The following is a 14,177-nucleotide window of genomic DNA, read 5'->3' as shown; positions in this document are numbered from 1 at the left end:
CACTGTCTCTGGAGGGAGCCCAACTCCTCTGCCTGGTGTTTAAGGCCCGCGAGCACCTATTTCCAGCTGCATCCCCACAGTTCCCGCTTAGTCTGAGCCAAACTGAACACACTCTCCACATGTGTCTTGCCCTGGACCCAGAGAGAGTACTCAGGGCATAAATGCTCAAAAACAGAGAAATTCCAACGATCACAAGAGTAGAGGTGAAACTAAAACATCCTCTACAACTTGACACATGCAGCATTTAGTGGGCTGAATTTTGGAGAACTGACCTCCAGACCAAATGCAGGGGAGTCATCCCCTTACCAGGGACTCACAGGCTGGCAGGAGGTGCCCGGCAGGCAGGCCGCCTAGCATCCCTGTTGGGCTGGCCATCCGGGGTCTCATGCAATTGACAGGCCTGTCCACACGTGGAGGAATGGGAAAGGCGAGGCGCAGAGAGTTACCGTGGCAGGACCAACACCTTGCAGTTCTGAACACTGCTGTGTACTTCTGAGCACCCCATTTCAGTGGGGTCAGAGGGAGAGGGGGCAATGATAAATTCCAGAAGAGAATCTGGGTCTCAACCTCACGAGATGACAGTGACTGAAGAGTTAAACACAGTGCCTCCGCACCCTCCCTCACAGTCCCTCTGCCAGGCTGGGGGAGGGGGCAGGGGAAGCCTAAGGACGCAGCAATGGCACCCTGTCCCTGGCCATGGGGACCGATTTATCTTGATCTCATGTGTTTTGCTCACGGTTGTGGCACTGAATGACTTTACGGCTGTATAACTGAAAAGTCTCATAGAGGCCGGGCCACCGCAGGGGTCCCAGTGCCCCGGGTGGAAGGGGACACACGCACAGCCTGAGCAGAGGTCAGTGTGTGACAAATGGCTCTCTCATGGGGAGGCCTGCACGTGGTGTGTGGGGACGTGTTTGGGCCTCACCTGGGATGCAGCCCATTTCAGGAAGCTGTGCTGGGTCCATGCCCAGTTCCTCTTTGGCTCATTGTACAAACAGACTCAGGTTCAAGTTCAAAGGTATCAGAATTCTTTGGAATAAAACAATCATCTGGGTTCTATAAATACCCCGCATATAAACAAATTGCACAGATACCCCAGGACCCTGACCTGACTTCTCCATCCATGGAGACCCCACTTTCATACCTCCCACCTGCTTGCTTTATTCTGACATCTGGCTGTCTGGAGTATCCTCGGGATGCCATCCTTCCTGCCCACTTATCTGTGCCAAGATGACCCTTCCAGGCCTCACCTCCGTCTCCACTCTGGCCCATCAGGAAGGAAGGGTTCTGAGAAACTAGTTCCTGCTGTGGAGCCGACAACAGCCAGATGTGTGACCCTCCTAGGTCCTGCCTGGGTTGCTTCTGATCTCACCTCACCTCTCCATACCTGAGCCCTCATCTGCAGGCATCTTGGGAAGGCTGGGGTTGGAGAAATGACCCTGATACCAAGAGGCCTGCCACCTGCCCTCAGCTCCATGGACGACACACACCACGGTCCCCCGACAGACCATGGGCTGGCCCAGCAGTCCTCGGGAAGAACTGGGAGTCACTGGCCACAGGCTCCCTCTGTTAAACCCAGGTGCTTCAGGAGAGTGGAGTTAAGGTCTTGGAACCCAGCCGAGCCCTCCCTCCTTAAGCCAGTGTGGCATGGTTGGAAGCAATCACCAACAGGAAAATCCATCTGTCCGTTCAGTCACTCACACCACGCCCCATGGGCCGAGTGCCTGCTGGGAGCCAGACCCTGTGTGCCCGGAGCTATCAGACCCCTGGCCCTCCTGGCTGGGGCCGCCCTGAGCTCTTGTGGAACCGGTGCTCTGACGTCCACAGGACCTCTACCCTAGGCAGCCTGGCCTTCTCCTCCCCTCGTCTTCCCCGGCCCGTCCCCCTTCCCGGGCCCTGCCACGCCGTCCTTTCTCATTCCTTCCGCCTCTCGCCCCGACGGTCCCAGGACTGGTCCCCTCCTCCTTCCCGAGCCTTTCAGCTCGGCCTATCCTCCACTTCCATAACCACAGGCCAGAGCCTCCTGCCTCCTGCCCCACGTCCTGGACAGCCACCCTGATGCCTGGGGAAAGCCTGGAGCCCTCTTGAGAGCTGGTGCAGCCTCTCATTTCCTGTTCCACCCGCCGCACCCTCCTGAGGCTTCCAGCCCAGGCTGCCCCTGCGGCCACACCCTCCTCTTGCACTTAATGTCGGAACCACGGCCTTCTCAGGGTGCCCTATATCATGTTTGGTGAGGGGTAGGCAGGGTTAGGAGCGGCAGGAACTCTCTGCCTGGTTTTCGGCTGCCCCCTCAGCACCTTGCACGGGACCTGGCACTCAGCCGATACTAATAAACGCCAACTGAATCAAGGAAAAATAAGCTTACCGATTGAAGAGGGAGCAAACAGGCAGCCGAGGCACCGAGGGACAGAAGAGCGGGAGCAGCGGGGAGCTGGAAGTACCTGGGCCGAGGAAGGAGGAAGGGAGTGGCGGGGCGAGGATCATGGCGGCCCTGGTTTCCAATCCCGCTGTGCGCAGGCGCCACGGGAGTTACTCCACATCACGGCCACCTGGCTGGGCAGTGCCTTATCCCTGCGACTCAGAGAGGAGAAGGGCTGGCGCAGGGCTGCACAGCTGAGAAGCCGCGAGGTTGAAGCTGAGCTCAGGTTTAGCCACTGAGTGAGCGCGCTGCCCCCAGCAGTGAGGCTGGGATACACAGCAGGGCCTTATTTTGCCTCCCATCCCTCCCCTTCACGCCCACCACGTGATAGGGATTGATTGTTTGATGGCTCCAACCAGAAGGTACTCTGCCTGAAGGCAGGCAGTAGCCCTGTGAGTCCCAGTCATGTTGCCCCCGCACCCCAGGCCCACAATGGGGCGCTCGGTAAGGGTGAGGGCACAGTGACTACCCAGCAGGGTGGCCCCGGGGCTGCCAAGTTCAAGGGCCCCACTACCGGTGACCACAGCGCTCCCATCAGCACCTGGCTGGGCATCGTGAGCCCAGCAAGTACTAGCCAGGATGCACCCAGCATGGGGGCCTCTGTGTGCAAACATGGGGTACACAGACCACAGCACGTGCAGCCAATGTGGCGGCTGAATGCCGTTTCCCCGGCACTGACCTTGGGAGCTGAAATGAGTTTCCTTTCTCCTGGCGGCTCTACAGACAGGCCAGGAAGTCGTGGGCAGAAAGGCTTCCTGCTGTCCTGAAACAACACTGCTTTAATGAGCTCCTGCACACGTGGGGGCAGTCGCCAGTGAAAGGTGTCCATTAAAGTGTATGTGGGGGCTTCCCTGGTGGCGCAGTGGTTGGGAGTCCGCCTGCCGATGCAGGGGACACAAGTTCGTGCCCCGGTACGGGAAGATCCCACGTGCCGCGGAGCGGCTGGGCCCGTGGGCGATGGCCGCTGAGCCTGCGCGTCCGGAGCCTGTGCTCCGCAACGGGAGAGGCCACAACAGTGAGAGGCCCGCGTGCCGCAAAACAAAAGAAAAAAAAAAAAGTATGTGGTTCAGGAGGTCTGGCCCTCTCCCGGCTGAGGAGCAGCTGAGGGTAGGAGCCTGAGCTTGGACAGGGTCCACTTAGTTGCCCCAGCCTCACCATCCGCCCCCAGAGACACCCTCCACACTGGCTCCTGACCTTGGAGAGAAGATGGTGAGCCAAGAATGGCGTGGAACAAATGCCTGGGTGTGAGCGGAGCCTGGGAAATGCGGGAAGGCCAGGGCTTCCGGATTTCTCTGTCCTTCCACGAGAAGGGAGTGGGGCAGCTGCCTGCCTCCGCCCACTCCTTCACTGACTAAGACGCGGGGCGTCCTTGGCAGCAGAGAGCAAAGGATACCATCCACCCCTGCCTCCCGGGAGCTGGGCATGTCCCCTTGTGGAGCAGGTGTGGTCAGCCTCCAGGTGTGGAGTAGGCTGCAGCAGCTGCAGCCGTGGGCGTCGCTGGCCCAGAGCAGTGACCAGGCTTCCCCTTTGGTCCTGGGTCCCGCTGGGTGTCCTCAGCCTTTAGAATGGTTATGACCCTGTTCACGCCCATAGGAACCAGATAGGGGCAAGCATGCCCCTATCTCCCCCCATGCCCTCGGAGAGCACCGAGGTCCCCACAAGTCACAAAGGTGGAGGGTCTGGCCTTCTGGCTGGGCAGGGTAGACCCCGTCTTTGCATTTCCTCTCCCCCTGGAGTCTCTGTGACCCCATTTCTCAGGACCACTCTCCTGGGAGGTGGAACAGTAGCAGTAGGAAAAACCTGGGTGATTTTGATTTGATAGGTCCTGTTGGGGAGGGGGAGGGAAGGAGTGAAAGACAAGCGACCAGGGGAGGGGGAGGAGGACAGAGCTGGCTCAGGCACCCTACAGTCTAACAAGATTCTGGGGGCCGGGTTCGGAGGTGGCCACGGGGCAAGCACGGAATCGGAATCGACAGGTGCTGAAGGAGGTGGGTGTTAACTGTCAGAAGGCTGCAGACCCACCGCCTGTCAAAGACCAGCACGTCTGCAGTGGCTGCGAGGGCCTCTCCCTGAGCCCAGGCCCAAGAGGCCCACAGGGCAGATGAGAGGGCATCCTCGGGCTGCGGTTAACTGGGCAGTGGCAGAAAGGACACCATTTCATCACAAAACACTTGTACATCCAGGGTCACATCACCCCATGGGGAGGCCTGGGAGGGGAGCATTTGCCCATCTCACAGATGAGGACGCCGCGGGCAAATGAGGCGAAGCAAGAGGCCCAAGGTCTCAGACGGGGGTGGGGGTCCTCTCCCTGACACCCTGGATGGTCACAGCGGGTGTCCTTCGGAGGGAGACACTGAGGGCACAGTGACGCCTCAGTGCCTGGGGTGGGGAAGGACTCAGTGTTGCCCTCCTGCCAATGGATACATGGGTCCATCACTGAAGGGTTATTTTGCAATTGAAACTCACCTGGAAAGACAGTGCTTATCACAGCTATTAGTCATTAACACTGAGGAGACAGCTAGATCTTTCCAGCTGTGGGGGAATTTGGTTTGCTAGGGGCAAAGGAGGGGTCCAGAGATCAGAATGGGAGCTTCCAGGAATGAGGTCATTAGACACAGGAGGCAAACTTCCCCAAGCTCCACATTTCAGTGGCCTGGCTGGGGTGTGAAGGGTCAAGGGCTCCTTCTGGCAAGCACCTTCCCTTTCCGCTCCTGAAGGATGCTTTCCCGGGGAGTACAGCTAACACCCCACACTTCAACTCACATGCACCTCAAGCGCTGTGTGCTAAGGATTCCCAGGCTGTGTCACCCCACACTTGGCTCCAAACAGTATCAGAGCTGCTGTTTGGCTTCCTAGATTGCATCACAGGCTCTGGAAGCTTCACCTGTATTTTCAAAAGCCATTTTTGTTTTCCAACTATCTGTAAACCAACAGGTTAAATGCTAGCATTCAATCAAATGATGCTCTAACCCTCCAGGTAACACTTGCATCCCTCCTTTGTGCTTGTCTCAGGATCCAGGAGCTCTCATGACAGATGAAAGGTCACGGTGCCAGGTCCTTCTAACTCACTGATTGGTCCACCCACTCTCTCGGCGGCCGCCTGCCCCCATGCACTGCTCCCAAGCTGATGAGGATTGACATGGCTGAGAAACCAGGCGTTTGCAGCACGAAAGCAGGCTGGCTAGGATGGGAGAGACCCTCCCCTCCACTAGCCAAACCAGCGGAGGGAGATGTCAGGCCCAACCCGGGTGGGGTGATGCTGTGAGGGGCCAGTGTCAGCGCCTGCACAGAGCTGGAAAGTCCACCTGGCATCCAGATGTTTTCCTCCAGATGTGGCACCAGATCAAACTCTGGTCTGAGAGTCAGTGCTGTCCTGTGGAAGACGTCTTCTCTGGAGGGCAGTGAGGAGTGTGTGTACGTGTGTGTGTGTGTGTGTGTGTGTGTGATGTTCTTGCTGTTACTATGAGGCTGCCAGCAGCCCTTCCTTTAGTCTGAAATTATTTCCTTTCTGACTTACACCCTTTTTTTATGATGCTGTGGTAATTGCAGAAGCTATGAGTCATTACTTGGCCAAATGAAAATTTGGCAGCCCTAAATTAGTCCTCTAAGTTTTTGTTTTTAATTAAAAAATTAAATTAAATGTAAAAAAACTTTAAAAAATTAAACAAAGTAAGTGTGTGTAATCTGGGCACCACAGGTGTTGGTGTGATGTTGGGATGCCAGCTTTCACCTCTCACTTCTTGGTCAGCCTCCCGTGCCTGTGGCAGCAGGGGTGGCAGGTGGTTCAGTGTCTGCACCAGATCTAATTGGTCGCGTTGAGAAGGAGTCTGGGCTACATCCAGGCTCAGCAGAAAATAACAGTATCATTGATGTGCCGTGTCTGCCAGCAACTTGGGGAGGAATTTGCTTTCACTAGCACCAGCCTTTGGGTTGAAAGTGAGCAATTTCGCATTTAAAGAAAAAAGAGCCAAAACCAGTTCAATGGGCTTAAATAAAATTGTAGCCAATACACAGTAATTTCTGAAAAGTCCAGATGATCATAACTCAAGCTTTAAGGAGGGCTTCACTTTGGAAACCTAGATGTCAGAGACATCTGGGTTGGTAATCAGAACATAAGGATAACTCAGGATAAATCCACTCAACAGGCCTTAGAAGGAGCACTGCTCACCAAGAACAGGCTGGATTCACTCCTGCTTGGAGCTTCATCTGCTGGAGTCCGAGCTCTGAGGTCACCAGGCTACAGTGCAGAAGACTTCGGGTTTTTAAACGCAGAGCTGCTCAAAGTTGTGCCTTTTCACTGGTGGATAGTTTCATAGCAACACCCAGAGCTCCATCTACCCCACTTTCTGTGCTGTTGCTTTTTGGGGGGCAGGAGTCTGTAAGCCACCACTGCCTGCCACGGGAGTTGGTTTGAGAAGCTGGGCTGATGCATATGAGTTCCTGGATGACTGAAGAGACCCAGGGACTTCTGAGGCCTCTGTAGGTCAATCTGGAGGTGGTGGAGGCATGGTTCATTTATCTTTGTAGCCCAGCTTCTCAGGAGCAAATTCTAAGTGCAAATCCCAGTTGCCTCTCTCCTCATTCCAAGATAGGGAGGAGAGAGTGGGCTGTTTAGTCTTTTCCTAACTTTGGAAACCATAAGATACAGAGACAAGAGCCTGTCTTTTGGAGGAGCTGGCAGGCACCTGCAAAGTCAGGTCCCTCCAGAAGTCTCTGTGAATTTAGTTGATGGTGTATTTATGTGCAAAGATGTCTTTGACCAATGATGCTGATTGCAGTATTGTTTGTGATAATGAAAAACTAAGAACAACCTGATGCCCATCACCAGGGGATTGGCTATATACACTGTTTCAGCCCCCAGTAGAATATTATACAGCTATTGGAAGGATCCAGGTTCTGTTTGTACTGACTTGATGTGGTTTTAAGTGAGAAAAGCAAGTTGTAAAACAATGGGTAGATTCTGATCCTAGGTCACAAAAATACCTCTGCGGGTGTTTGTACATGCAGGAAGGAAAGCCTGGATGGGTCCCACCAATTTGCCAATGGAGGTTGTCCCTGAAGCACGGAACTGGGGGTCAGAGGGTTTGGGGAGGGGTTATCCTTCAACTTAATATGCAATTGTGTAAAATTAGCATATACTACTTTGAAACAAAAAAGACATTGCAAAGAGAAAATGAAAGAAAGCCCTTGGAGGCACCACTGTTTCAGGGTCTCACGATGACTGGATGGGAGAAGTTGGATTTGAGGGATGAGTTCTTAGGAGTTCATGCTGTGGGAGTTTTCAGTCAGCCTGATGCTCTGGTCCAAGCCCTCACCAGAGGTGAGGTCTTTGCGCTGCTCCGTCTGAGATTTTTCTGGACCTGTTAATGTGTTTGCCTTTGAGCTGACTCTGGGATCTACAGATTTCTACAAGGCACGCTAATGTGTCCTCTCTCATCTTGTTGGGTTATGGGCCACAGAGTTGACTGCTGCTTGAACTTTTATGATAATTGGTTTGGTGAACACCATGCTTGTAAACCTGATGAAGAGAGGAGGCTGCACTTGATGCCATCAGACCCTCATTACCAATTTCTGGTTGGAAACCTAAATGCCCACATACCTGGCTGTCTTCTCTCTCTCCATCCCTCTCCGAGTCTTGAATTCAGGTCAGACTTCCCTGGTAGCCCCTAACTCAACAGAGTGCGGGTGCCTAACATGGCCCTTCCTGTAGGGTTCCCCTTCATTATCTCCCTAATCCAACATGGAGACAGGGAAGATGAGCACAGCCGCTCTCTGAGTGATTTAACAGGATGCTTTAATGATGTACTGAAAATGAACACTGACCCCAGGTAAGAGGGGCTAAAGTGATACTTTCAAAGCATACCATCCATTTCGCTCTGATGGACTCTCCTCCTTAAATCACTGTGTTGTCACTTTTACGATGCCAATCTAGCTATTGAGGCTACAGGACTGTGAAATGTCATATAAAAAAGCCAATAAGAAAAAAATAAAATTAAGTTGCGGGGAGCAGGCATTAGCATTTCAAAAATGTTCTGTTGCAGTATGCTATTATTCTCTCTCTGTCAAGGGGCACCGGGATCCCGTCCTCCCCATAAAGAGACTATGCCACAGAATGTATTAGCGCTCCATTCCAGAAACGACGTGGTAGCTGAAGGGCATAGTTACGATAATGGTGAAATACATTTTGAACTAAATTTGATAGGACACTGGGGCCGTCTGTCTCCTCTGATGACAAAGCCTTGATTGCTTTTCTCCTTGTTGGCTCAAGCCTGTGGCTTTCAGAATTTTGACAAATTAGTGTTTTCAGCATTTCTGCCCTGGAGAAAAGTAAGGAGTGACATCTGCTGAGGTAAGGGTCTGACTCTCTGTTGCAGGTGACAACATAGGGGCTGGGATTCCATGAGGCACAGGCCACTGCCACCCTGCACTTCCCTGCCTGGCAGCATGTAAAATACCCCAAATTACCCAAAGCCAAGTCTGCTTGAATTGCTGGATCTAGGGTTGAGTAGGCATAGTCCATCTGGAAGGGGCAAGTTTAATAATTCATAGTGGGCCTGGGTCAGCAGGACTGGCCACCTCAGGGAAAATTTACTCCCGTCCCTGGAGTTCAACCCCTTGGCTCTCTGAGGGGCGTCTTACAGTCTAAATGGAGTATAGCAAGTGCTTCTTCATGGGCTTCCAGGCCTGAGCTGGGCCAGAGGGAGGGACAGTGTCGGCAGAGGGGAGGTAAGCCTGCCAACCCTTGCCTTGAGGAGCCTCCTGTCTCCCGGTTAATTATGGGAATGTGATTCCTTTCTATGGCTCTGAATTTGGGGAAAGATAAATTGGGGAAGGTGAATCCAGTGCTCTTGGTAGTCAATTACACTAAACCACTGAGACAACTGCAGTGCTTTATCTGGAACCTTCAGAAAGCTGACTTGTTCCTTAGGAGCCATTGGCTTAATGGAATTCCACTGTATTATTTTCCAATGTGATGTGCTGCAAAACTGGGTGGGTCAGCACTTTGGTTTGGGGAACATATTTTCATTTGAGAAGATGCCTCTGCTGGGCTTCTTGCAGCATTGGTTTAGGAAGCACGAGGCTCTTAGCTCCGCTGAAGGAAGGGGTCCTGGGGAGACCATCACGGCAGTGCAGGGAAGGGAGGAGCACAGACCTGCCAGTAGTGGCGGGGGCTTTTAATTTTATTTTTAAAAAATATATTCAGCATCACGTCCAGCATGTGAGGTTCTCCACTGAACTGAATGTTACTCTTAATGAGATACCATGTCCCTTCTGTTGTCTGTAACAGAGACTTTGAGAGTTTTTATTAGCAAGCGAAACCACTTTTCACTGTTTTCATGTTTCCTAATAACGGCCTGAGTCGTAACCTGAATTTTTAATGCAACTAATTATGAGCGCGACTTGGGCATGAAAGATTTATACGATCAGATATTACCTGTGTTATCTCTGGGCAGGCGGGGGATGAGCCAAGAAAGGAAGTTGGTCACACAAAAGGCACCTGTGAGGTGCTGGCTGAGAGGTGGGGTGGATGGAGGGAGGCGGGAGATGCCCTCCTGGGACACGCCCCACCCAGGAGCTGCTTGCTCCTCCTCCACCCCAGGCCAGCCAGCACTGGCCATGGAGCCCTGGGAATCAGCACTTTTTCCTAGTGTGACATTTCCACCCTCTGCTTCCTAAGACCAACATAGCCAACTAACAGTCCTGAGGAAATGACATCAAGCACATGGAGGTGACAGCATTAATGGGAAACAGAGACATCTCAAAAATGGTCAATTCCCAGGATCAGAATAGAAGCCAGAATTCTAATAAATGTTGCTGCTTAAAATTTCATTTTAGGGACTTCCCTGGCGGCACAGTGGTTAAGAATCCGCCTGCCAGTGCAGGGGACAAGGGTTCGAGCCCTGGTCCAGGAAGATTCCACATGCCACGGAGCAACTAAGCCCATGCACCGCAACTACTGAGCCTGAGCTCTAGAGCCTGTGAGCCACAACTACTAAAGCCCGCGCGCCTAGACCCTGTGCTCTGCAGCAAGAGAAATCACCCAATGAGAAGCCTGCGAACTGCAACGAAGAGTAGCCCCCGCTCGCCGCAACTAGAGAAAAGCCCGTGTGCAGCAACAGAGACCCAAGGCAGCCAAAAATAAACATAAATAAATAAATAAATTTAAAAAATTTATTATAAAAAGTTTCATTTTAGTTAAAAACAAAGACAGAAAATGAACTATGTGGCCGTTCCTCGAAGCCCGCAACTGAAGGAATGCGCGTCTGCCAAGAAGCAATAGCTCTTGCCACCAATCACACTCACTAAATGACTAGCATATTGTTTATCTGTGGAAAAAGCAGCTTGCCCAGGGTGGCGGTAAGGAGTGCGTGATGGAGAGCCGGCCTGGAGAGCGTGGGAACTCATGCGTGTTGAGGGCCGTAATGAGCATTTAGTTACACGGCCATTTGCTGAGGCCCACAACTGATTAATATACACAGGCCTGTTCATTTACTCAGCATTATGTTTAATCATTTAATTTCACAAGAGTTTTCAGATCTTTTAATCATCCTAATATTCTTCTTATTGCAACATATTACTAAGCTGTTAGTTCAATTAAAAAGTGTCATCTAAAAGTAATTTATTCCATGTGTGTCGTTAAGTGGATATCCCAGATATGCTTGCAGTTTAAAGGAATAATAACTCTTCCGATTTATTAGTCTGCAAACGACTGAACTGAGTTAGCACTAAGGACAATACCGCGAGTGGTGAACGTCTGTGGGCACTAATGTGGTGGCAGATCTGTGACTGTTTCTCCAGGTTTTGCTCTAAGACTCAGAAGAGAATATGAAAACTTGGACCATCTGTTAGTACTCAGGTGGCCCCTGAAAACCCAATGTGACTTTCTGGCCCTGATCATATTTGTAATAGCACAGCCTCTGGTTTCCCCCTTTGGGGACCTCTTGGCCAGAGTTCCCACCAGCGCTGCCTCACTTCAGGAGCAGGTGCAGGAGGCCTTCGAGGGCCGGGGTTCAGGAAATAGCCTGCTGTGGGTCTGCTGGGGAGACTTCTTCCCTTGTCAGAATTCTGACCTTCCTGGTTGAATTTTTAGATATTTCCCCTGTCCTCTCTAGAGCAGTGCTGTCCAGTGGGAATGTAATGCAATGCAAACCACATAGCAGATTTAAATGTTCTAGCAGCCACATAAAGTAAAAAGAAACAGGGGCTACTAATCCCGCTAATATACTTTATTTAACTCAATATATCTAAAATATCATTTCAACATGTAATCAATACAAGAGTCAGATAGGAGAATGTAATGAGATATTTTACTTTCTTTTCCCATATAAGGCTTCAAAATCTGGTGTGCACATCTCACTCTGGACAAGCCTCATTTCAGGGGCTCGGCGTCCACATGGAGCTAGTGGCTACCATACTGGACAGCACAGCTCCAGAGTCCTCAGGCAGGGTGCCCTGTGCAGCCCAGCTGTGGCTTCCCTGTGCCTGTGGCTCCCCTGGATTGAGGTGGTGAGACAGGCTGGAACCTGGGACCCTTTGCTGCAGTGTTGCAAGGGAACCTGTTGTTTGTTCTCGCTCCCCCCCCTGCTGCAGCAGGGGCCCCAATAAAGCCTTGTCTGAATTTCTTGTGTGGCCTCTACTCAATTTCTATTGATTGGGGAAGGCCAAGAACCCTGCTTGGTATCAGTGGGAGCTGCTTGGGGCCCTGGGGGATCTGTCTGCAGAAATTGGTGACGTTCCCACAAGTGTACAGAACAGGGCACGCTGGTCACTGATGACCTCTGAGGCTCATCTGACCCTGAGGTTGCAGGAATCCAGCAGGCCTGGGAAGGGATGGCTTGTTGGAAAAAACAGCTGCAAAGATGCCCCTTGCTGTCTTTCCTTGTCCCTATGCCTTTGGGGAGCCAAAGGGAAACCCAGGTTTCAGGTGGTGGAAGGAGGAAAACCACTCCAGTGCTAACAGGGGACACTGATGGGAGGGTCCACATCCACTTCTCAGTCTCATTCCTGCCCCGTCAAGCATGACGCTGGGCATACATGGGATGTGCCGACTGATGAGCAGGTCTCTTTTGCCTCTCCACCAGGAGACTAGCCCTGAGGGCTGATTATCAAGCTCAGGGAGTAAACTTAGTCCTTAGTCTGCTGTGTCTTCCAAGGAAAGACTGACTTTCCTTGGGGAACAGAGTCCTCCATGATGAGGACATGTGGAATATTAATGCCTGCACTTTGAGTCCTAAGTGTTCCTTTTCCTTTGGCAGACCGAAGGTCAGTGGCCAGGGCCTGATGGAGGGTGGTTGCAGAGATGTGCTCTGGGCAGGCAGGGATGTTCCTTGAGTCTGGTGACAGCAGCTAAGTGCCACTGCAACATCCTACAACTTTGAGCAGTTAGTCCCCTGGGTCTGTCCCCTATCTGGGCCAGCTGAGAGCCTCAAGAAATCAGGGACAAATAGAGAAATCTTCCTGCTCTTTCCTGCTCTTGCAGAATGCCCTGATTATTAATATCTCGCTCTAGGAAGGGGCTATTTGTGCTGTTTTATAGGAGAACAGCAATAAAAAAGGGAAATTAAATTAGCAACTCTGTGTGAGCTTCTAATCCATTAGAGTGTCTTCAACTCCATAACCTGCTATCTTAAACTCTGTAGAGTGTCTTCAACTCCATAACCTGCTATCTTAAACTCTGGTCACCTACTTAAGAGGTTTCAAGAAAATAGCAGTATTCTGCCTGGCCCCATTTTGCACCAGTTACGATAAAAGTGATTAAATGTCAGCAGAGTCTGGTGGTCTGGTTCTGAGTGAGAGGGCTCTGGACAGGTCACTGTGCTCAGCCTGCCCACATGATCACAGATGCTAACCCCTCCATCAACAGACCCATGTCCTCGCCCCAGAGCACACACCCAACTCCAAGAATTAGTCAAATACAATTACCCGCATGAGGTGGCCTCTCCAACCGCTACTAAATAATGGGAAGATAAAACTGTCTTCAGAGGAAAACATCACAAAGGAATTGCATTTAATAACAAGAACAGGGTGCCAGCAACAGCAGCTAACTATTACTGAGTGCCAACTGTGTGCCTGGTTCTGTGCCATGCAGAGAACTGGCTACATAATTTGTGGGGCCCAGTACAAGATGAAAATGCAGGGCCTTTGTTCAAAAAAGTAATAAGAATTTCAAGATGGAGATAGCAGAGCATTGAACCAAGCACGTGGCCTTCTGAGAACGGAGGCCTCTGTGGCTGCAGAGGTCGCCCGCCCATGGCCAGTCTGGCTCTGTGCTGTAGACGCATCAACTAGCTTAATTCTCACAACAAATCCTATTACTGTCTCCATTTTACAGATGAGCAAACAGAGGCTCAGAGAGGTCCAGAGACTGCTGGGATGAAGGTTTTGAAGTGGTCTGAATGGAGAAAAGTGGTGGGAGGGCTGAGTCATCCCCCAGCATATGGTGAAGTCTCAGAAAACCTCACAGAACTGCAGCAGGCTGCCCCAGAATCATGCTGTGAGTGCTGATTTAGTTTCAGGAAAACAATATCATTTGTTCCATTAAATTAATGTTGTTAATTTGAAGTTTATTGGTTTTGCAGTTTGTTTTTATTTCATTTATAAATTTTAGTTTTATGATTGTAAAAGAGCTCTTACTCATGAAGAACGTGTACCTAGTTTTATGTTTGTACATATTTAACTAGCATTATACTAAACATAATTCAAGTCAACAGAGAGAAGCCCCTTTAAGTGGGGTCTGCATATTTCTCCAGGAGGGAAA

The 14,177-nt window shown here is 51.3% G+C and overlaps 1 protein-coding gene across 1 annotated transcript in view; it reads right to left on the bottom strand.

Moving 5' to 3' along the window:
• FSTL4 (follistatin like 4) overlaps nucleotides 1-14,177 on the bottom strand; it is a gene marked incomplete at its 3' end in the record, with an annotated part of 417,677 nt that overhangs the window by 96,408 nt on the left and 307,092 nt on the right. The gene's annotated exons all lie outside the window — the stretch shown is intronic.

This window comes from Hyperoodon ampullatus, assembly GCF_949752795.1.
Source record: "Hyperoodon ampullatus genome assembly, chromosome: 4".
Taxonomy (NCBI): Eukaryota; Metazoa; Chordata; class Mammalia; order Artiodactyla; family Ziphiidae; genus Hyperoodon; species Hyperoodon ampullatus.
The sequence above is the reverse complement of the archived record's forward strand: the minus strand, read 5'-3'. Positions and strand labels throughout refer to the sequence as shown.